The sequence below is a fragment of the Furipterus horrens genome, unplaced genomic scaffold (assembly GCF_987537825.1).
Source record: "Furipterus horrens unplaced genomic scaffold, mFurHor1.1.pri manual_scaffold_7, whole genome shotgun sequence".
Taxonomy (NCBI): domain Eukaryota; kingdom Metazoa; phylum Chordata; class Mammalia; order Chiroptera; family Furipteridae; genus Furipterus; species Furipterus horrens.
Window position 1 is genome coordinate 52,621,597 of NW_028327177.1, and position 22,638 is coordinate 52,644,234.

The 22,638-nt window shown below is 39.1% G+C and overlaps 1 pseudogene; it reads left to right on the forward strand.

Annotated features, from left to right (window-relative positions):
* Nucleotides 1-20,525: 20,525 nt before the first annotated feature.
* Nucleotides 20,526-21,912, forward strand: LOC150004457 (perilipin-3 pseudogene; annotated as a pseudogene).
* Nucleotides 21,913-22,638: the final 726 nt, after the last annotated feature.

Sequence of the window (22,638 nt, forward strand, 5' to 3'; positions counted from 1 at the left end):
ACAGTGATTTTACATTGCACTTATAACAAATGTGAAAGAAGCATACAAAATCCATGAATGAGATTATAGTATGAGTGCATTATGCTAATCTGGTTAAGAATTCACAAAAATACTAAAAAAACCCATAATTTTTCAAGAAGAAATACTTAGTTTTTGACTGGTTACACATGCAATTTGGTTCTTGGCAATTTTACATGGCTCTCTCAGACATTAACAAATATAAAAGTGATGTCTCATCAAAATGTCTTCTCAAGATGACAGAGAAAAGTAAAATTATTTATCAAATAAGTCCAGTTCCTGCTAGAAAAGAAAGAAGAGCTTCTTAAAGTTGTGATCTTATAAGGCTTTAGAGTTTGCTAAATTAAGAGTATCTCCATATTTCCAAATAGTTGTATTATACCATTATCTGTTCTATCAATGAATACCTATTAATTTATATTTTCTCCTAATTGATTTTTTTTTTGAAAGGGAAAATATTTAGTCATAGTCTATTTGCATCCCAGAAAAGAAAAGATGGACAATCACTACTTTGGAATTTCAAGCACTGAACCTCTGAATCTATCTAAGGAATATAATTTTAGCATAATGATTTAAAATGTTTCAATTTCATTTGATCAGTTCCTTTCCAATAAGACTACTTCTGAGCCTTATTAAACACAGCAACAGTTGTTTTGTGGTGATACTATACTAGGAGCCCAGCTATCTGACTGACTAAATTCCGTTAATTTAGAATTCCTATTACCTATCAAATTTTTCTATGTTGTATAGAATTTGCCTTTCCCAAAAATTCATGGGTGCCATATTTCAATAATAGCTTTCATAGTTTATCCTCTGTTTACCTCATATTGAAGATAGTAAAGTCTAATTTGTATACAGTTTAATTTTCATAATGCATGAGTGGAGAAAAATTGAAATTCAGAGTATCTTGTCTTATCATATTGGCTTCTGACAAAAGTGAACACTCTAGGACGTCAAGCAAACCTTGCTAGACAGGGTTATTTATTTAATTACTGTCCTCTATTCTTCTGTCAGGTCAACTATTTTGAACCACTTCATTTTCCACTAGTAAAAGCATTAAGTGTTACTGGACTTAACAACATACAGAGACATTCTTCAGTGGCCAGACATTACCAGCATCTCAAGCTGCACATAGGTCACAGTGCACTCCCCATTACAATGGTGGGGGTGTGCACAGCTACCCAATGCCAGCTAGTTCTGAGGCACCAATTACTTATGGCCTAAGAACTCTATTTTTTAAAAATATTTTATTTATTTATTTTTAGAGAGAGGAGAAGGAAAGGAGAAAGAGAGGGAGAGAAATCAATGTGTGGCTGCCTCTCACAGAAACTGGGAACCTAGTTCAAAACCCAGGCATATGCCCTGACTGGGAATGGAACCGGCGACCCTTTGGTTTGCAGGCTGGCACTCAGTCCACTGAGCCACACCAGCCAGGGTAAAACATGGCAGCTTTGACACTCTTGCTGTTGAGAGATGGAGCTTAGGCCCCTTTCCTTGAACCTGGGGTGCTGTGACTGCTTAAGCCCTGGAGTATGGTGGGAGCCTGGAACCACACGGAAGCTGGGCAGTGCCACTCAGTTTGCTGAAACACTGGCTTCTGCAGATGAGAGTGGAACGAGTCTGAGGGTAACACTTTTGACGAGCAAGGACTGAGATGCCACCTTAGAGCTTATTACTGCCTTGGTCTGTGTTAGTGATCATTGGTGACCCATGTCACTGCCTGCCTTGTGTCAATGTGAGTGATCATATGTGACCTATGTTGCACTGCTAGAATTGTCACAGCTGAAAAAGAATTGAGATGGCTGTTATTCGGCAGATTTCTCCTTGCAGTTGACAAACACCCTTGTCAATTAAGTAGAAGCAAGATGGAATTTACGAGCACCCATATTCAGAGAATATCTTGGCTTTAGGATGTACCAGAGTTAGAAGCTCCATCCCATCAAAACCCATTCTCCATCTCTGCTTGACCTTCATACCTGCGAGCTCAGCCTAACTTCCCTGGGCAGACAGCTTTCTCAGGCAATTGCTCTCCTCACTCTCATGGTCCAGTGTTCCCTACAGCTGGGATTTTGTGAGAAGCTGTTTTAGAGAGGCAGTCTCCTCTTACACGCACCCCAGAAACTCACGAAAGTGCTGTGTGACTTTGCCCAGCTCCTGTCAGATTGTGCTATTCTGTGGCCTTTCCTGTTCACAGCCTTGTGTGGAAGACATTTAGACCTTGGTTTATGGTGTGTGTGTTGGGGGAGCATATTTTTATTACATAGAACTTGTGTATTAATGAGAAACTATAAACTTATCAACATAAACATAAAATATTAATATTTATTTATTGTCTGACTACAGTATTATCTTTTAATTCTATACCTTTTCTTATTAGTGCTAATTTATTAAAAATTCTTTTAGTTTCAATTGTAAGTGAATTGTAGTCTTTTAGAATCATATTAGAGCCAGGTCTGGGTGATACCCATGAGGTGGAAATAAAGTAGATACTCAAATTGATACAGAGAGATCTGATTAAGACCATTGGGAAAAAATAGGAGGCGCCATAGGAGGAGTTTGCTGAGGCAATGGAAAGCAGTGTAGGATGGAATTGGCTGAGAAGCTGAATTTCTCTGGAGCAAGTGTAAATAAAAAGAGGGCTGGCTCTTCAGCTTTTCTGACTCCTGAGCTGGCTCTCCCTCAGCCTCTGATTCTGGCTTGGGCTCTCGGGTTCTTCTTCCTTGAGGATACCTGGATAATTGTGCTGCAGCTGCCTGCATTTCCCAATGGACGATATTTTGGATGGGAAGGGACTCTGGACACAGCCTGGGGAGGGGCTAGCCTGGCACAGGGTGCAGGTTTATTCTTTGGGTGTTCTAGAGGAAACAGGCTCTGAGGCAAAAGCCTGCCATTCTTCCAAAACTATGTAGCTTTTGTGTATTATGTTGTTTTAGTTTGTGAACTAACCCTGACCAGAAACTAACGGGGTGTGGGGGGTGGGGGGAAATGCTAGGACATCTCAGGTGTTTAAGTTTAGCCTTAATTAATAGGCTTAAGTAGCTGCTTTTTTACTAAAGACTGCTTTCCTTTATCCCCAAATCTTTGCTTCTGGAATTTTGCCTAGAGGCGGGCAGTGGGCAGCAGACCCCAAATTGCTGTTCGGTTACCTAAGGAAACTAATCAGAACATATAAGTTCTTCCTAGATTGTCAGTGTTACATGCTTTTAAAATCTCAGAACTGTAAATAGAAAAATTCAGAATGTTCTTTAGAAAGTAAAAGCATACTTTTGGAAAAGAAGAACACTTGCAAAAACTGAATCATAAATAAAATATAGCTCTGGCAGCAATTGGAATGCCAAAAAGAAGACACAGGAGTTATTTTAAGAAGTATCATTGTCTTTTATTTAAAAGTGAAAATGTGGGAGGCTGCATAGCAGAATAAAAGAGCCTGGTTTTGAAATCTAACACTTTAGGTTTAAATCTTTGCTCTGCCACTTTCTATCCCTGTCTGATCCAGGGCAAGTTGCTCAATTTCTTACAGCCTGTTAGTTCCCCTGTGATAATATATAACTTGAAAAGTTGTGTGTATGAAGCAAATAATGAGCATAAAATGTCTAGAGAGTGCCTGATCCATAGTCACCACTCAATTAGTGAATTGTTGTAATTAAAAAAAAAAAATGTGTAAAGGGTTAGTGGAATACTACATGGCAATAAAAAAGAAGGAACTCTTACCCTTTGTGAAAGGATGAATGGACCTGGAGACTATTACACTAAGTGAAATAAGCCAGTCAGAGAAAGACAAATTCCATATGATCTCATTAATATGAGGAATCTAATGAACAAAATAAACTATCAAAATAGAACCAAAGGCATGGATATATGGAAGACTGACAAATGTCAGAGGGGAAGGGATGGAGGGGACTGGACAAAAGATGAAGGGATTAGCTAAAGAACATATATGATAACCCATGGACACTGACAAATAATGTGGTAAGGGCCAGGGGAGGGGGTGTAGGGGCTGGGTGAAGGTGGGCAAAGTCAGGGGGGGGCGATGGGGGACTCCTATCTGCAATAGTGTCAACAATCCAAAAATTTGAAAAATGTGTTAGAGGAATAAAGAGGAGAATCAGGATATTAGATGGACATTGTTATGTGATTATTCCATGCGATCCAAGGACTGGACTTGAACAAAGCCTGTCTCTGAAATCTGTCACTGCAGACAGAAAAGGATGGCTCTCCCAAACTCCCCATCTCAGGACCATTCACAGCAGCGAAAAATTTTTGTGAAGGAATACAAGGCCAGACTGGTTTATGTTAATTGTTAATTTATTGGCATGTTTATTTCAGGTTTTGAGTTTGTGAACATTTGCCAATCAACATTCATGGCTCTAATTTCTAGTTCTATGTTTTTGTTCCTTCTGTGTTTTCCCAAATATACACCGAAGAATAATTTCAATACATCTGATCTGACCTTATAAAGCCTGTGTGCTTGGCACTGACTACATTTGTGATTTTAAACAAGTCAATTAACAGAAGTTTGAGAACAATGTAAAGTTGAAAACTAAATTTGACCACTTTTTTGTTTTCTGTTAATGGTTGATTATATTTTATCTGGCACAAGCTACTCTGTGGCATGCATGAATTTTCTCCTTTTGAATTTTTTTGTGCAGCTTATGTTTATTGAGATTCATTGCATTCCAAGAGCCTTCTCAAGCACTTGGCATGAATTAACACTTTTAATTCTCACAACAATCCTGTGAGGTAGCTAATAAAATTTTTCTCTTTTAGTAATATGGAAGTAGGCTCAGAGAGGCCAAGTGACTTGCTACAGTCACCCTACTGGGTAAATGGTGAAAAATGGGAACTTGTTTTCCTGCCTTAGAGGAAGTAGCGATATTTAACAGAGATTTTAGATGCTATTATCATATATATATGGCATATGGCTATAAAGGCGCCATGTAGGAACTGAATAATTGATGCATTTACTCCTATATTTACTTTACTTTTACTTTAGTCAAAATATTAAAGGTTTGCATTATTGTAAGCCTATAGAGAAATATCTTAAGTTGCTAACTGTAAAGTGTGGAATGGCCATATGTCATGAACTATTTATGCCTGCATTTTTTATTGAGCTAATAAACAATATTAAAACCAGAACAAAACAAAAAGAGAGAGGCAAAAGAAGAGTTGTTCTGATGCCTGTTAAAAAGGTAAGGAAGACTTTATTCAGGACTACTGTGATAGGTATTAAGACTATCACAATAGGGGAGAGAGATTGGGTTCAACTCTGAATATAAAAAAACACAGGTGGGGACTATGGACAATGAGCAGAATGAGTAGGGTCAGTGGATGGAAAATTACTAAGAGGAGACATTAGGGAAAGGGGGATTCTTGCTAACTGACTTAACAGGATTCTTGCAGAAGGCAAGACAGGAGGATCACATATTAAAGATGGAGAACTCTCTCTAAATTGAATTAGAAGGATTCTTGCTACAACTAGGGAGGTGAAAAACAGGGCCCAAGGGTAAGGCCTAGTCAAGAAGAGGGCTCAGAGAAGCCCAACCAAATTTTTGTCAAGGATTCAATCTTTGTGAGGGCAACAGTGAAGAGTCTTATAGAGTATCAGAGAAATGTATTATATCTGGATTTGAAAACAGGACTGCATTACCTATTTGATTGGTAACAAATGGAGTGGTATGTTAAGTCAGTTTTGGTATTTTTATTTATTGAATAATTTCATGATAAAGTTAATAGTTTTTAGAACCATTGATTTTCTACCTTTTCTCCACACAGTTTCTTCTCTAATGAGGATACAAAATTTTGTTAGCTTTGGCTTTATTGTTTGCTAAGGTTTGTTGTTTTAGTAATCAGGTCAGCCTGTGATGGCCTTCATGGATGGATAGATACTAATTAGTAAGTGAGCTGTTTAAGTAAATAACTATTGTATAAACATGTTCAGCATAATGAGAGAACAAAATCCATAAAAGCTATATTATTTTTTCGCACATATTTAATTTTGGAAGGATATGAATTGCTCTGAAACATAGACTCCGAAATCTCTTGCTTGGGTAAATTGTACGCAAAGTACAATTTCACACTGACTTAAAAATACATTGTGTATCTTATTATCAGGTGTGAAAATGTATTATAATATTAATGCATTTTTCTTGACCTGTTATGTAAACATTATAAAACAATATGGGGAAATTAGTTGCATACATTTTCTACTTTAAGTTGTAATTTTCTTTTTGTTTATTTATGTTCCTTTATCTCTGCCAATATGATCTGAGACCAAAGAATAAAAATCCATTCTGATGTTCTAACAAGAATACCAAGGTCCATTCTTTTGCACCCATCTTATTTAAAGAATTTTAGTTTTTTCTTTTAAACCTCTTTGTGAACTTAGCTAGAAGATTTACAGAGTTCTTTTAAATGTCAAGTCAACCTAAAGTTGTTAATATTTTAATCTTCCTACCCTGGATAATTTAGAAAAAAGTAACATTGATGATTATTCTCTGAAAAGCAATGAAGAATAGCCTTTAAAAATGACAGCGAATAAAGCACTTGGATTAATTAACTAGTGAATACTATCGAAAGTTAAGTTCCTTTTAATCATATGAGGTTTGACATTATTGCCATTAGGTGGGGAGAACAATTCAGATATTCTGCCAAAACAAAGTAGCAATTAGGTAGAACACAGACCACAATTTGAAAGTCACTTCGAGTTCTGAATATTTTGAAATGAAAGAATCTTGTTGTTTCAATTATTACTAAACAATTTAAAATGCAGAGATCTTAAATGACTTTCTTATAAATTATATAAGAGATTAAAGGAGACATTCATTTCTAAGAGCTGTATTGAAATTAAACTGGCAGTATTTAGCACTCTTTAACATTATCTTATACAAATAAAGCTAATTAGAGCTTCAAAAAATTATCTTCTACATAGTGACCATCTTTTCATATACCAACTTACATAAATATTACCAAAAGTCCTAAGATTTTTCTGAATATTAACCCCAGAAGCAATGCTATATTTTTGAGTGAGTTATTTCATAAAAGAAGACAAAGACTTGCTGAAGATACTTACAAATGACCTTTTCATTATATTACACACAAAGATTTAGTTCATTGGAGCAACCTAGAATAATAGTAATAAAAAATGTACCACTACTGAATATGACTTAAATTGTCTCTTCTAATAGAATGACTTAACTATGAAAGTTTCAAAATACTCTACATTTCAGCAGAATGCTGAAATGGATGAATGGTAAATAAAAGTAACTAATCTTGTAAAGCTATAGCAAAGTAATCTGGTTACATCTGACCTTCAAGAGGAATCACAATTCAAAATGCAGGCTGCATTTGTTTCCTGTGATGAAAACTTGTGGACAGACTCTGAACATGAGTGGGAAAGAACTTGGCCATTTGCCAGCCTTTTGGTGTCTAGTTTACTCAGTGAGTCTACTTCTCTGCCTTCCTGTACAACATCTCACCCAGTACGATGTTGGCATCATGAAGGAAGACTGTCCTACAGATCAGTTAATTCAGGCACTGCTCTCAGTCCTCCCTCGGGGCCCCAGGACCAAAAAGAAAGAAAAACCAGAAGGGTTCGGGGTGATGCCCAAAGACTACTTATAGCATTTTGTGTGTATGTGTGTGTGTGGCAGGTCTAGTTTATAAATTCCTTCAGCTTTTGTTTGGGAAAGCCTTTATGTCACTTTCATGTCTGAAGTTCAGCTTTATGAAAAAAGTAGTCTTATTTTGCATATTTTTTCTTTTATCATTTTTAATACACAATTCTACTCTGTTCAGACCTGCAAGGTGTCTGCTGAGAAATCTTCCTATAGCATTTGGCAGTTCCCTTGTATGAGTTGAGGTTTTTTATTTTATTTTATTTTCCTGCTTTCAAACTTATCTTTCATTTCAACACTTTTATTAGAATGTATCTCAGTTAAGTTCTCTTTTGGTTGAATCTGTATGGGAACTTGAGCTCTCCAGGTACCTGGGTGTCCATATCTCTCAGACATGAGAAGTTGACAGCCATTACTTCTTGAAATAATCTTTCTTCCCCCTTTCTCGCTTTTGCCATTCTATGACTCTCATAATGCAACTACCATTTTTCTTGGTGTTATCCCATAATTCACATATGCTTCCTTTACTCTTTTCTTTTTTTTTTAATTACTTTTCCTTTTCTCCTCTTACTGGATAATTTCAAATGACTTGTGTTTGAGTTTACAGATTTTGTATTCTTCTTGACCCAGTGTGTTATTGATGCTCTCTGTTGCTTTTTTCCCCCATTTTATTCCTCATATCTCCAGCTCTAGAATTTGTGATGAACTATTTTTGATGATTTTTATATCTTTGTTGAACTTACCATTTTATTCAATTTTTTTTCCTCATTATATTGGGTTGTTCATCTGTGTTCTCTTGTAGCTCACTGAACTTCCTTAAAACAATTAATTTGAATTATTTGTCTGGCACTTTATATATTTCCATTTCTTTGGGGTCACATACTGGAAAAGTAGTACTTTCCTTTGTTGTGTCACATTTACTTGAATTTGAGGGTTTCTTGGAGATTTGCACTGATGTCTGTGCATTTGATAGCACAGTTATGTCTCCCAGACTTTATGGACTGGTGTTGGTACAGGAAGAACCTTCACCTATGCATGGTTGAGAGCATGCTGCCTGGGTTAGGTGTGGAAGTTCTGTCTCTTGGGAAGGCTCAGTGGTGTAATCTCTATACAGCTCCGTAAGCTACAGTTGGTTTGGTAAAGACAGCAGAAATCTCAAAGACCAAGGCTATGGTTGTTCATAGTTATGGTGAGGGATTTTGGGATCTTTGGTGACAAAATCTGCTGGGACCACCTAATATCTTTTTCAACAGTGGCAGATGTTTTGAATGAGGAAATCATTTTTTGTGTTTGGTTTATCTTGTGTTGCTTTCATGGTGGTATTGGCACTGATGTCTAATGTGTGAATAACCATGGAGCCGAGGTCTGCAGTACAGGCACTTGTGGACTAGCAGTAACTAGAATCTGGGCCACTGGCTAGCCCTTAGTGTCAATTGCTCTGGTGCTTGATTACTGGGTGCATGCCAAGCCATCGTAGAGCTAGAGTCCAAAGTATGAGTATACACTGATGGAAAACAGCTCTGGCATCTGGGGCACCAGCCCGCCTTCAGTGGCACTGGATCTGGTGCCTAAAACATGGACATGGAGTTCAGGTGAGCTGGAATCTGGAACATGGGCACAAGTAGAGAGTCATGGCTCTAAGGTCTGGGGTGTGCACCACCAGGTTGTGGGGTGTTGGCAGTTGTTGTCCTGGAGCAGTGTAATAGCTGCACCTTTTGGGAAGTGGGACATAACCATGTCTCCCTCTCTAGGGTTCTTGGTATACAAACACTGTGTGGTCCTCCACTGCTGTGGGAGCTGTGGAGAGTCTGTGGCAGCCTTGGGGGCAGTTGAGGTCCTCAGTGGCATAGGCTGCCTGGGCCCTCCACAGAAAGGTTATAAGTACCACAACGGCATCTCCTGTACAGCTGATATTGTTAGTATCCACCTTCTTTGTTTCTAGCCTTTTCCAGGTATCTCCACTAAGCTGATCTCCCCATCAACACTTTCCATACAGTTATTCTCCCTTTTTGCTCCACTATGTTGCTATAATTTTTATTGGATTATTGAACCCCCCCTAAAGCTATTTTAATTAATGAATAGTTGTCTAATTTTTTGTGTGTGAAAGGACAAAGGCTCATATCTCCTACCAGGCCATCTTGCTCTGTTTAGATCGTCTTAGAAAATAATTTTTGTTACAATGCACATACATTTTATTTCAATATTTAATTTGTATTTTAATGACTGCATATTCAAATTTTAGAGTTGTTTGCTACAATTTTATTTAAAAATTTATTTATTGTTTTTCTATTATAGTTGTCCCACTTTTTCCCCCCTATTCTGCCCACCCCTTCTCCCATAGTCAATTCCCACCTTGTTGTCCATGTCCATGGGTCATTTATTTATACTAGTTCCTTGGCTAGACACTTCCCCTCCTTTCCCTCCTTCCCTCCCCACCCCCGGTAACTGTTATTCTGCTCCTTGTTTACATGCCTCTGGTGCTATTTTGCTCGTTTGGTTGAGTTGTTCATTAGTTTCCTGTATTGGGTGATATCATTTGATATCTTTACTAAATGAAGCTTTAATTACTGATCTAAATAATGACAATAAATTACAAAAGTATTCACATCAAATTCCTAACCCAGAAGCAACTAATACAATTCTGTTCAGCTGAAAATGCCTTTCCAGAATCAGCAGATTAAATGAGAAAGACAAGATTTGTGAAGCTTTTCTGTCTTCTGAAAGCTGACCCTAGAGAAAGGCTGTCAATCTTTGTTGTCTGGAGGATTGATTCTAGAAAAAAATCAGGTTAATGATGGAACGTTTTATTGAATGAAGAAGAAATATATAGGAATTAACTTTTATTTTAAGTACAAAGATAAGGAATACTTTGCTACTACTCTTACCTGTTTTGTACCCAATCCTCAATTTTGTGGTGGAAACACTTAAGTTTATTTTCATGAAGAAAACATAAAAAATCAGTATTCCAAAGAAAATTACTCATAATGCATCTACTAGAATTGAAAATATTCTGAAGAAATAACAAAAAGTTAGTATTTAACAAAGAGAAGTAATAGCCAATATAAAATATTCGCATGATGTTCTAAAAATACAAATGTCCAATATTTAGCCAAAGATAAAGATGCTTTTCCTTTTTTACATTCGTGTCCAGTATTTGCTGAAAACTGTGGATAGTTTCTAAGCATAGAAGAAACAATTTTGAAATCTGAGGCTAGAATATCTGAATGTGTCAGCTAAACATAAAAATAATAAATTAAAACTACTTAGAATGAGAACACCAAAATGAAATTATTAACATAATGGAAATATTTTGTAAAGATAAAGTTATTCTTTTAAGAGATGTTGAAATTTGTAATTCATGTGAGAGCAATTTATGTGAAGAAATTAAAAATATTTCATAACGTTTTCTATCATAAAATTTTTTTCAAATTCAACACTCCTTTATAATTTTATTTGTGAAATAATTGGCTTTTTTTCTGGTCCAAAGAACACCTTAAGAATTTTATTGACAATTCCTGATGCCTCAGCAGAATAAAATTTCTCTTAACTGAAAAAACTCTCCAAGAATTACAGTGGCTTAAAATAATGGTCTAGTTTGGCATTATTCTTAATAAAGCAAAATTACATGGAAAATCTTGATTGTAAACATATAGTGATTCTGTTGACTTAAAGGAAAAAGATAAATTTTATGGAATATGTATAACTTATGTATATCTTAATTTTATTATTCTTTCACCATCACCGGCCCATCATCAGATGTCTCAACACAACAATGATTACTATATTTGAAAATTTTATCAATATGAAAGTATACCAATCAAGTGAGAGTGATAGAATATACAACATTTCAATATATAGACACATAGTGAGTGTGTGTAGTCCACTTGCCCTCTTGAACAGATTCTGAGAATATAAAGGGCTGGCCTGAGAGGATGAGCCTCACCATTCAAAGTTGTGTTCACCAATCTGCTTGCATTTCCACCAATGGTGCAAAAGGGATCCCCTTTCTCCACATCCTTGTCTAGACTTGTTATTTGTTGATTTATTGATGACAGATATTCTGACATGTGTGAGGCTGATACAGAGAGATCTGATTGAGATCACTGGGGCAAAGTAGGAGGGGCCATGGGAGGAGTTTGCTGAGCCAATGGAAAGCAGTCTAGAACAGGATTGGCTGAGAAGCTGAATGCCTCCAGAGTCAATGGAAATAAAAAGAGGGTGGGCTCTTGGGCTCAAGAGGTCTTCTGGCTTCTGGACTGGCTGGCTCTGGCTCTTGAGCTCTCTCTCTCTTCCTCAAGGATACCTGGATGATGGTGCTGCAGCTGTCTGCATTTACCAATGTATGGTATTTTGTATGGAAAGGAATTCTGGGCACAGCCTAGGATCGGACTAGCCTGGAAGAGGGTGGCAGGTTTATTCTCTGGGTGTTTTAGAGGGAACAGGCTCTGAGACAGAAGCCTGCCATTCTTCCAAAACTGTGTAGCTTTGGCATATTATGTTGTTTTAATTTGTAAACCAACCCTACAGAAACAATAAGGAAAAAGATTGGAGAACCCAGGTATTTAGCCTTGGTTGATAGGATTGAGTAATTAAAGCTGTGACTTGATAGGCTTAGGTAATTGCTTTTGAATAAAGACTCCTTTCCTCTATCATCAAACCTTTGCCTCTGAAATTTTGCCTAGAGGGTAGTGGTGGGTAGCAGGACCCTAACTTACTGTTCAGTAACAAGGTAATATCTCATTGTGATTTTAATTTGCATTTCTCTGATGATTAGTTATGTTAAGCATCTTCTCATATTTCTATTGGCCATCTGTATGTCCTCTTTGGTGAAGTGTCTATTCAGGTATTTTGCGCATGTTTAAATTGGATTGTTTGGTTTTTGTGTGTGTTGAGTTTTATAAGTTTGAAAGCAGGAAAGTTCATGTGCGTGCTGCCTGTCACTACCAGAACCAATAAACAGAGACAGTGATTGAATCTTTATGGGCACTTTATTCAGATGGCCAGTGATCTGAGAAGATGATGGGTTATGTACCCTAACAGACAGTCTTACATTCACTTCAAATCAACCCTTTTTATAAGGAAAAGAAAGTATATGTAAGGGATTTGGAATTCAGGGGAAATGTTAATCACATAAAAGCCTAGCACTCTTTATCTGTTGATTGGTGATTTTTTATCTGTATCCTGGGAGGTGGATGTCTCTCCCTGGAACACAATATCTATTCCATCTTGATTGCTTGCAGTCTTCCTGGGCCACAAACATAGAATTGCTTGTGGTCTCCTGGAGTCAGTGTGGGTCATACCTTCAGCTCCTGAAACAACAGCTTTTTACATGCATTGATTACTAAGCTTATTAACTATTAATTAAACTAAGACTTTCCAACTCTTGAATTCCCTCATCAAGTTCTTTATAAATTTTGGATATTAACCCCTTATCAGATATATCAGTGAATATGTTCTACCATTTAGTGGGTTGTCTTTGTTTTGTTGATGGTTTCCTTTGCTGTGAAAAAACTTTTCAGTCTGATGTAGTTCCATTTTTTCTTTTTTCTTTTGTTTCCCTTGCTCGAGGAGATATATCAGAAAAAATATTCCTAGGAGCAATGCCCAAGATCTTACTGTGTATTGTTAGGTTTGTGCCTGGAAGAAGGGAAGAGTCGGATGGACCAGTTCAAAGTCTGTTGAAAGATACTCAAGCAGGTGGACTGAGTCCAAGAGAACAACAGCAGCAAGGGAAGGGGTAGAGGGATTTTTAAGGGCATGGAGTAACCCCCATGGGTTGGGATCATCCTGCTGGTCAGCTCCAGAGTCTAGGATGTAGGTGAAACAACAATGTCCTCTGGTTAGGATGGTTGCTCTGAGAACAGAAAGTCCAGGAGATTTATTGCCCTTGCTCCTGGGAAATGCTCAAGGGGAGAGAAACCAGGTCTCAGCAGAATGCTGGCAACTGTTCCTCAGTTGCCTTTGACAATAGGGAACTTCATGATCAGGTACATGGCTGGTGATGGATACCCTCTTTGTTTTAGCACAGGTGTTGGCTCAGGTCCTGTGAGACTGACTGCAGGCCACAGTTCCCAAGAACACAGTAACCACTGACCATAGCCTGTTTTGCAAGTCCTGGCACAGGTGGCAGGTTTTTAGAGCAGGCAACATGGAGTCTCTGGCCCTAACACTTTAGTTTACTTCTTAGATTCTTATGATTTGAGGTCTAACATTTGTCTTTAATCCATTTTGAATTTATTCTTGTGTGTGATGTAAAAAGATGCTCTAGTAGTATGGAGTTACCTCAAAAAATTAAAAATGGAACTGCCTTATGATATAGTGATTCCACTTCTGGGAATTTATGAGTAGAAACACAAAACACTAATTTGAAAGAATATAAGCACCTCTGTGTTCATTGCAGTGTTATTTACAATAACCAAGATTTGGAATCATCCCAAGCACCCATCAGTAGATGAGTGGCTAAAAGAACTATGGTATATTTACCATACTACTCAACCTTAAAAAAGAAGAAAATTTTACCCTTTGTGACAGTGTGAATGGACCTTGAGATTATTATGCGAAATGAAATAACCCAGTCAGAGAAAGACAAATACCATATGATTTTACTCATATGCGGAATCTAGTGAACAAACTGAACTAACAAGCAAAATAGAGACAGACTCTGATAGAGAGCATGCTGACAGCTCTGAGAGGAGGGTTGGAGGGTGGAGAGATGGAGAAAAAAAGAAAAGAACTCACGGACATGGACAACAGTGTGGTAGTAGCAGGGGGGCGGGGTAGGTGGCGATGGATGAGGGTATAAGGGGGATAGATTGTAGTGGAAAAAAATACAATACAAAAACACATTATGCCTCCAAAAAAAAAAAAAAACCCCACAAAAAACAAACAAACAAACAAAAAAACAAAGTTGTGTTCTCTTTTGCTCTCCAGTAACTTGTGCAGAGTAAATGCTTAACAAATGTTTGTCAAATGAATGAGTATTGCCTGTGTTACTTCTCTCAATTCTACTTACCAAAATGACTTGACTTTCAAAGGCTAGATGAACCAGCTTCCTCTCAGAGTAGCTTTTCCCATTCCGCATCAACCAGAAATCACTACTTCCCCATATGTACTTCTGCAGATCTCACATCTGTGCTCCATACTTTACAGGGTCATTATAGATGCTGTCAGCACCAACCCCGCCATCCCCACTCCTGCATCAGTGCAACTTAAGGGCAAACACCCTGAATTTACCAGCTTCCACAGGATGTGGCACATGGGCATTCTTTACATTTTTTTCTCTTATTGACAATTTAATTTTAAGTAATTGGGATAAATTCCTATCTTAAAATCCCTATTACTCCACACTTATACAATAAAATACTTTTGATTTTATTCTTTTTTTTTGTGAGTACATGAAATAGTTTATTCTTATATTATTATTTATTAATTATTGTATTATTTTTTAATGTGTTTTATTGATTATAATGTTACATTTGTCCCAATTTCCCTTCACTCTTCTCCCCTCCACCCAGTGGCCCCCCTCCCTCTAGTTGTCCCCCCCTTTTAGACCATGTCCATTAGTTGTGCATATAGTTCTTCTCAACCTCTCTCTGTCCATTCCATTCCCTCCTACCATGATCCTTAATTCCTATATCATCTCCCTCCCTCTCCCCCTTCCCCCCCCTGCTGACCTCCCCCCAATATGCTCCCCATACCTATAGTTCTTTTTCCACTCTCGTTGCCTGTTTAGTTTGCCTTTGTTTCAATTCCCTAGCTTCTGTTGTTGGTTCTTGTGATGCAGTTTTCATTTTAGTGTTCATAGTTTTGATCCTCCTTTTTCTAAACCAACCCCTTTAACATCTCATAAAACAGTGGTTTGGATCTAATGAACTCTTTCAGTTTTGTTTTGTCCTGGAAACACTTTCTCTGCCCTTCTATTCTGAATGACAATTTCGCTGGATAGAGTATTCGTGGCTGTAGGTTTTTGCTTTTCATTACTTTGAATATTTCTTGCCAGTCCCTTCTTGCCTGCAGGGTCTCCCCTGAGAAGTCAGCTGATAGTCTAATTGGGACCCCTTTGTACATGATTCTTTTCTTCTCTCTTGCTGCTTTTAAGATTCTCTCTTTATCTTTAACTTTTGACATTTTGATAATAATGTGTCTTGGAGTGGTTCTCCCTGGGTCCAGTTTTTTTGGAACTCTCTGTGCTTCCTGGACCTATAAGTCTATTTCCTTCCCCAAGTTTGGGAAGTTCTGCTTTATTATATTTTCCCTTAATTTTTCAATTTCTAGTTCATCTTCTTCGCCTTCTGGCAAACCAATGATTCTTATGTTGGGCCTTTTATAGCTGTCCCAGAGGTTTCTGATCCTCTCATCATTTTCCCTGCTTCCCGTTTTTTCTCTCTGCACTGGTTGGCTGTTTGTTCCTTCTCTGTGTTCTGGTTTGTTGATTTGAACTCTGGATTTTATTTCCTCACCATCTGTCTCGTATGTGGTTTTGTTCCTTTCAGTATGAGTGTTTTTCGATTCTTTCTCATTTTTTTCCAGATCTTTTGTTAATTCTGTAAGCCATCTGATAACAATAGCCCTGAACTGAGCCTCTGACAGGTTTCTTATTTGTTCATCTGTCAGGTTCTTCATCTGTTGCCTGGTGAGCTGCGCCACCGGGATTTCTATAGTTGTCTGCCTCATTTTGACAGATGCGTTTTGTTTTCTTGGGCCAGCTATAGGGGGCAGTGCCTGTGTACTTGTCACGACCCAGCGACCGGCGGTGATCCGCAACCTTTTTCACCGCGCTATGGCCCTTTGTCGTCACAACCCAGCGAACGGCGCCTGTCCGCAACCTATTTCGCATCGCTGTGATGCTTTGTGTGGGGGCGGGGGTCCAAGATGGATTCACACAGTTATTCTGCTAGGAGACCAGGATCCATCCTCCCTCCCTCTGGGCCTCACTGTTCCGGGCGATGTGGTGGCTGCTTTCCCCAGCGTTGGGGTTGCAAGCTGCCAGGGTTCAACTGCAGCCGGGATTGTTCTCCCTGCTGCTGGGATTGTTCTCCCTGCCGCTGTCCCTGGTGCTACCGCAAACAGCACCACCTACTTTCGCTCTTACCTGCCCAAAGGGCACCGCTGGTTTATAACTTCATACGTTGGGTTTCCGTATAGTTTTATTTTCTGGAATTTCTAGTTATCTTTTGTTTTGAAGTAGTTGTATTCCTCTCTAGTTGTAGAGGGAGACCGAGTGTGTCCATCTAAGCCTCCATCTTGGCCAGACTGATTTTATTCTTTTGTTGTAGGTTTTTAACCTTGTATTCAACACACACATAATAAACTACATTTCCTGAGACTGGCGGAGTTTTTAAAAATAATGTTTCACTATAAATCTTTATGGTTTATTGTTAAAATAGCTAACAGAAACATAAAAATAAGTGGTGGCTTGATAATCAAAATGTATAGTTTGAGGGTCGGAGGTGCATTAATTAGTTGAGTCTGCTGTGTTTGAGATGTTTCGTGGGGCTGAGCAGCCTTACATCCAGGTTTTGGGTTCGCGTCTTACAGCTTTGCTTATTTAATTGTAACTCTGCTTTTGGGACCACCTTTATCTTCTTGATATAGATGATTAGTTTTTAGCTGCTATAATCTTCTCAGTAAATATTATACTTTTTTAAACACCTTATGTCTTTTTTGTTTTTCCTTCCCTCTAAAGGGATCTTCCCAACTTGACCTTAGCTGAATTTCTCTGTTCTTTTTATTCCGCTTGCTTCAGGAAGGAAATGAACCAGGTCATCAATGAACCATTCAGCGTGAGATGTGCAGGTTTAAATACTTCATTGAGTTACTATTTTAGGATGACTATGATTTTATGGTTCTGATTGAAAATATAAAAGCGATGTTTTCTTTTTTAATTAAAAAGCAATTCCAAACAAAATTACATCAATTTATAAACATTTGAAATGTGTTTTAATTTTTCCAGCTGTTTGGTAGAAATAGAGGGACTATTGTAATCTCTGTTGGTCTTTATTTACTCTTTTTTTAGAGACATTCTTTGTTCAGGATTCAGCTTGGTATTCATTGTCTCCCACTCGGGAAATCATGTGATGGTGGCTTAAAGGAGAAAATGAGTAATCAGTATTCACAAATACTTTTTAAAAAGGTGATAACATTTTATGGCTTTGGATTAACTTAAGTGGACAATGAAAAGGGGAATTAGATTTCTGTGGAAACTATTCTACTTAGATATTACATGAGCAAGAGCATTCCACTTGGAGGACAAATCTGTGCTCTGAATAATAATTGTACTATTCCTTATTTACCGTACAGTTATAAATAGTAAAATGCTCACTGATGTGAAGGACTAAAGGTACTGGCTAGAGAAGCCAAGTGTTGGCAGGCACTACCAGACCTTCCCCAGAGATCTACACTTGGGTCTTGACCTGAAGCACCTTAGCTACCCAGTTTGTAGACACCACCACCCACCTCCTCATGTTATTTGGTCTTTCTTTGTGAGTATCAGGGAGCTGAGATGTAGCCACCAAATTAACTTTTATTTCCAATCAAAGCCAAGATATTTCCCTCACTGCTGAAAAAATTCCCTGGGGCTACCATAACTTGGTGCATTATTATAATACAAGCAAATAATACTGGTCACAATTAGTAATTTGAAATAAGGTACGCATTGAGAAAAATAATGATGAAGACAGTAAACCTTACTGCAAATGTGTGAGCACACCTAAACCTCCCAGAATCCACTTGGCAGGAAATTGTGAGTGGCGGGACATGTAGTTTTGATTCATGATGCTAGAATACATGATCTATATTAAAATAGCCCTATCTATGTGTGAATTAAAATTACAGAAGAACTTACTTTAGATGATAAAAATAGGAATTTGGAGGGAAAATATAATAACTACAAAAAGCTACTCACTTTTCTAAACTTTTGCTTTTCTTTTTTTTTTTTTTTTTTTTGAGATTATTGAGAACCAAATGGAATTGTGAGGAATTCAGAAAAAAGAGGTATAAAAGCAAACCTTTTCTGTCCTCCACCCACCTGCTTCTTCCTTTGTTTGTTCTTTGTTGGCAAGATTGGAGGACTATATTAGACTAAATATTCTAATGCAACATTTCTTTTTTTCTTATAAGACCTTTGGAATTTTGGAGTTAGAGGAGCTTCAGCTCAGATAAAACATGAGCCCAAGCATAGTGTAAAAGAAACATTCCTATTAATTTATTCACATATCACAGAGAAGTCAACAAATTAGAAATGGTGGTTAAAATTTAGAAAAATATTTTAAAATATTTTGACAGGCACCAAGTAAGGAATTACTCAGAAAATTAAAATTTTAGGTATTTTATAAAGAAAACATGGTCTTTATGGTGATGTATATTTATAGTGTCTCATGGTATTGTAAATGATAGCTTGTGAGTAATTTTAAGCTTTCAAGTAACTAAAATTAGAATATTTCACACATTATCTGAGGCATTTTGTTACTATGTTTATATGACTAATGATGATGTCTACCAGTTTTTCTTGGCAAAAGAAAATAAACAATATTCTTGATCAAAAATATATTGCAACTCTCTGAAAGCACTTCTCTCTAAAGACTTTTTTAATAGCTCTGGCATCCTCTGCATAGAATTTGCATTTTCCAGGTTATAAGCAGAAAGTTGAAGACTGCCAAAGCAATTGCAGCTCTTGTGCTAAACCAGGGAAGAGTTTCTCTGTCTGAACTACCTATTTATTAACAAAGACAATTTGTGTGTTTAATGACCTATTGTTTTTTAGAAGATTGTCTGTGTTGAGCAACATAAATAAACATAGTGGTGTTAATAAATATATGGATAATAACTAATATGTCAGTGGAGTATATCTACAGCATTAACCTGCCTTAAAACAGTGTGGTGAAAATGATTTTGTTTTCTATTGCTCCTCATTGTAAAGATTGCCACCTCAGGCCATTAAAGTGCTAATTAGGTGTCTCAATAAGAAGCAGGCATAGTCCTCCTATAACCAAACACCATCTTTACATCCAGACATCCCTTCCTGTTTTAGATGAAAAGAAAATCAGGAATAAATTGACTGTTATTGGTGCCTTAGCCTTGTGAGAAATTCATTGGTTGCAGAACATGCTGTCTTCTCCCTGTACAGGGATGAGGATGCTCTAAGGGAATTACTTGCACAGATTGAGGGGTACATCAAGAAGAAAAGGCTAACCTTGTGTTCTCTGAATTGATGCTTCTTGATTTTCAGGTGCATTCTGGTAACGTCCCTAGAGAGAGAATTCTTGGTGGTAAGGGGTTTAACTGAACATAAACATGATGCCTATTTCTCTGGAGATTTATGGAAATGTAAGTTTTGGTTAAAAAAAAAAAAAGGACCACGGAACTGTGTGCCTTAAAAGAAAATAAGAGTGTGTGTGTGTGTGTGTGTGTGTGTGTGTGTGTGTGTAGAAATTCATCTCATGTTGCCATGACCCTAGAAAGGGCCTGGAATTTGACCTCAGTAGTTACCATGCTTTAATACCTGAAAAAGTAGGAAAGTTGAAAGAGAAAGCAAGATTGGAGCACAGACCACCGTCAGAGGCTAAAAAGAGACATGATGGCAAGAAAGCCTGTGTAAAGTCTCACCTACACTAAGGCACCAGAGGTTGAGATGCGCCTCCTTGCCTTCACAGGGCCACCAGTTACTGAAGAGCTCTGCTTTCCTTATTCCAGGATATCCCATTCCCATCCTCTCACCAGTGAACTAGGCTAGAAAGAGAAGGAGAGAAGAGATCTAAGCCAAGCCTTTTTATTTTGTCCTCTCTACTTTGATTTTAATGGGGGAGGTGAAGTCTGAACTATGATGGAGAAGAGGCACATTTTTGAATGAGAAAAACTGACATTTAAAACTGAAGTAAGGGTTTTGAAGCAATAGCCTCAAAGTCCAGGACGTCCAGCTGACCATGGGGAGAGGCGGGGTGCCCGACTGAGTGTATGCTTCTGAAAAATGTCTACCGATGAGACAGAAGCCCCTGCCAACACCCAAGTGACAGCTGAAGAAGCGGTACAGCAGCCCAGCGTGGTGGACCAAGTGGCTAACATGCCCCTCATCAGCTCTACTTGCAGTATGATATCGGCAGCCTACACCTCCACCAAGGAGAGCCACCCCCACATCAAGACCGTCTGCGATGTGGCAGAGAAAGGCGTGAAGACCCTCACAGCAGCTGCCATCAGTGGGGCCCAGTCCATCCTGTCCAAGCTGGAGCCCCAGATCACATCAGCCAGTGAATATGCCCACAGGGGGCTCGATAAGCTGGAGGAGAACCTGCCCATCCTACAGCAGCAGACAGAGAAGGTCCTGACAGATACCAAGGAACTCGTGTCGTCCAGAGTGTCAGGGGCCCGAGAAGCTGTGTCCAACACAGTGTCCAGCGCCAAGGACACAGTGGCCACCCGAGTGACAGAGGCAGTAGATGTGACCCGGGGAGCTGTGCGGAGCGGAGTGGACATGACTAAGTCCATGGTGACCAGCAGCGTCCACTCAGTCATGGGGTCCCGCATGGGCCAGATAATGCTGAGTGGAGTGGACACAGTGTTGGGCAAGTCAGAGGAGTGGGTGGACAATCACCTGCCTATGACAGACTCTGAGCTGGCCCACCTTGCCACACCCGTGGAGGGCTGTGACATGGCCTCAGTGCAGCAGCAACGGCAGGAACAGAGCTACTTCGTGCGGCTGGGCTCACTATCGGAGCGGCTGCGCCAGCGAGCCTACGGACACTCCCTGGGAAAACTGCGGCACACCAGGCAGAGGGCCCAGGAGGCTCTGCTGCAGCTGGCGCAGGCACTCAGCCTGATGGAAACTGTCAAGCAGGGAGTTGATCAGAAGCTGGTGGAGGGTCAGGAGAAACACCAGATGTGGCTCAGCTGGAACCAGAAGAAGCAGCTCCAGGGCATGGAGGGGGACCCAGTGAAGCAAGAGCAGGTCGAGTCCCAGACACTCAGCATGTTCCGGGACATTGCCCAGCAGCTGCAGGCCACCTGCGCCTCGCTGGGGTCCAGCATCCAGGGGCTGCCCACTCACGTGAAGGACCAGGTGCAACAGGCTCGGCGCCAGGTGGAGGACCTCCAAGCCACCTTTTCTGGCATTCATTCCTTCCAGGACCTGTCTGGCAGCATCCTGACACAGAGCCGAGAGCGAGTTGCCAAGGCCTGGGAGGCCCTCGACCATATGGTCGAGTATGTGGCCCAGAACACACCCATTACATGGGTGGTGGGGCCCTTCGCCCCCGGAGTCGCTGAGAAAGCCTAAGAAGAAAAGAAGTAGGTTAGACAGGAAGGGGGCTCGGCATCTCAGCCCCTCCCATAGAGGGCTGGCAAGGAGCCTTGGACCCCCTTGCCCCCTTAGCTACTACCTTGGGAAACTGGGGTCCTGTACACAGACGAGTCCTGCCCCTCTGAGCCTGGAGGAAGCATGTTCTGAGCCTTACCTTATTAGTCATTAATGTGAGGTTTCTGGGATTTTTTTTTTTTTTTCTAGAGGTTTTAAAGCAATTGTTTTAGAAGAAGTTTCCAAAAAAATGTATTTTTCTTTCTTAAAAACCAGGGATATATTTCTCCTATCCCACTTCCTTTTCTACATCAAGGGCCCCAGACACCAGTGTTTAAGTAGCAGATTCAGACTTCTGGTCTGTGAAGTGGGCCTCCTGCGACAGCGTGGAGGTGGAGCTACCTAGGTGCATTCTAGAGCAGAAGGGAACTGAGACCTCCCTGGCTAATCATAGGTGCCTGGAGCTTCAGTGTTGCCTTAATAAATTTTACTTGCAGCTGAAAATAAATAAATAAATAAAATAAAACTGAAGTAAGCTCAGTTTTATATAAAAAAAGATCTGAAACTTAGGGATTCTGACCAGCAGAGATATTGAAAAGTCAACAGAACAGTTGAAAAAAGCATTTGGGGCAGGGAGTGGGGATCTAAAGCTATGTTCTACACTAATAAATGGAGAATTCTCAAATATAACATATGCAACATGTAAATAGATCAGACCTCTGT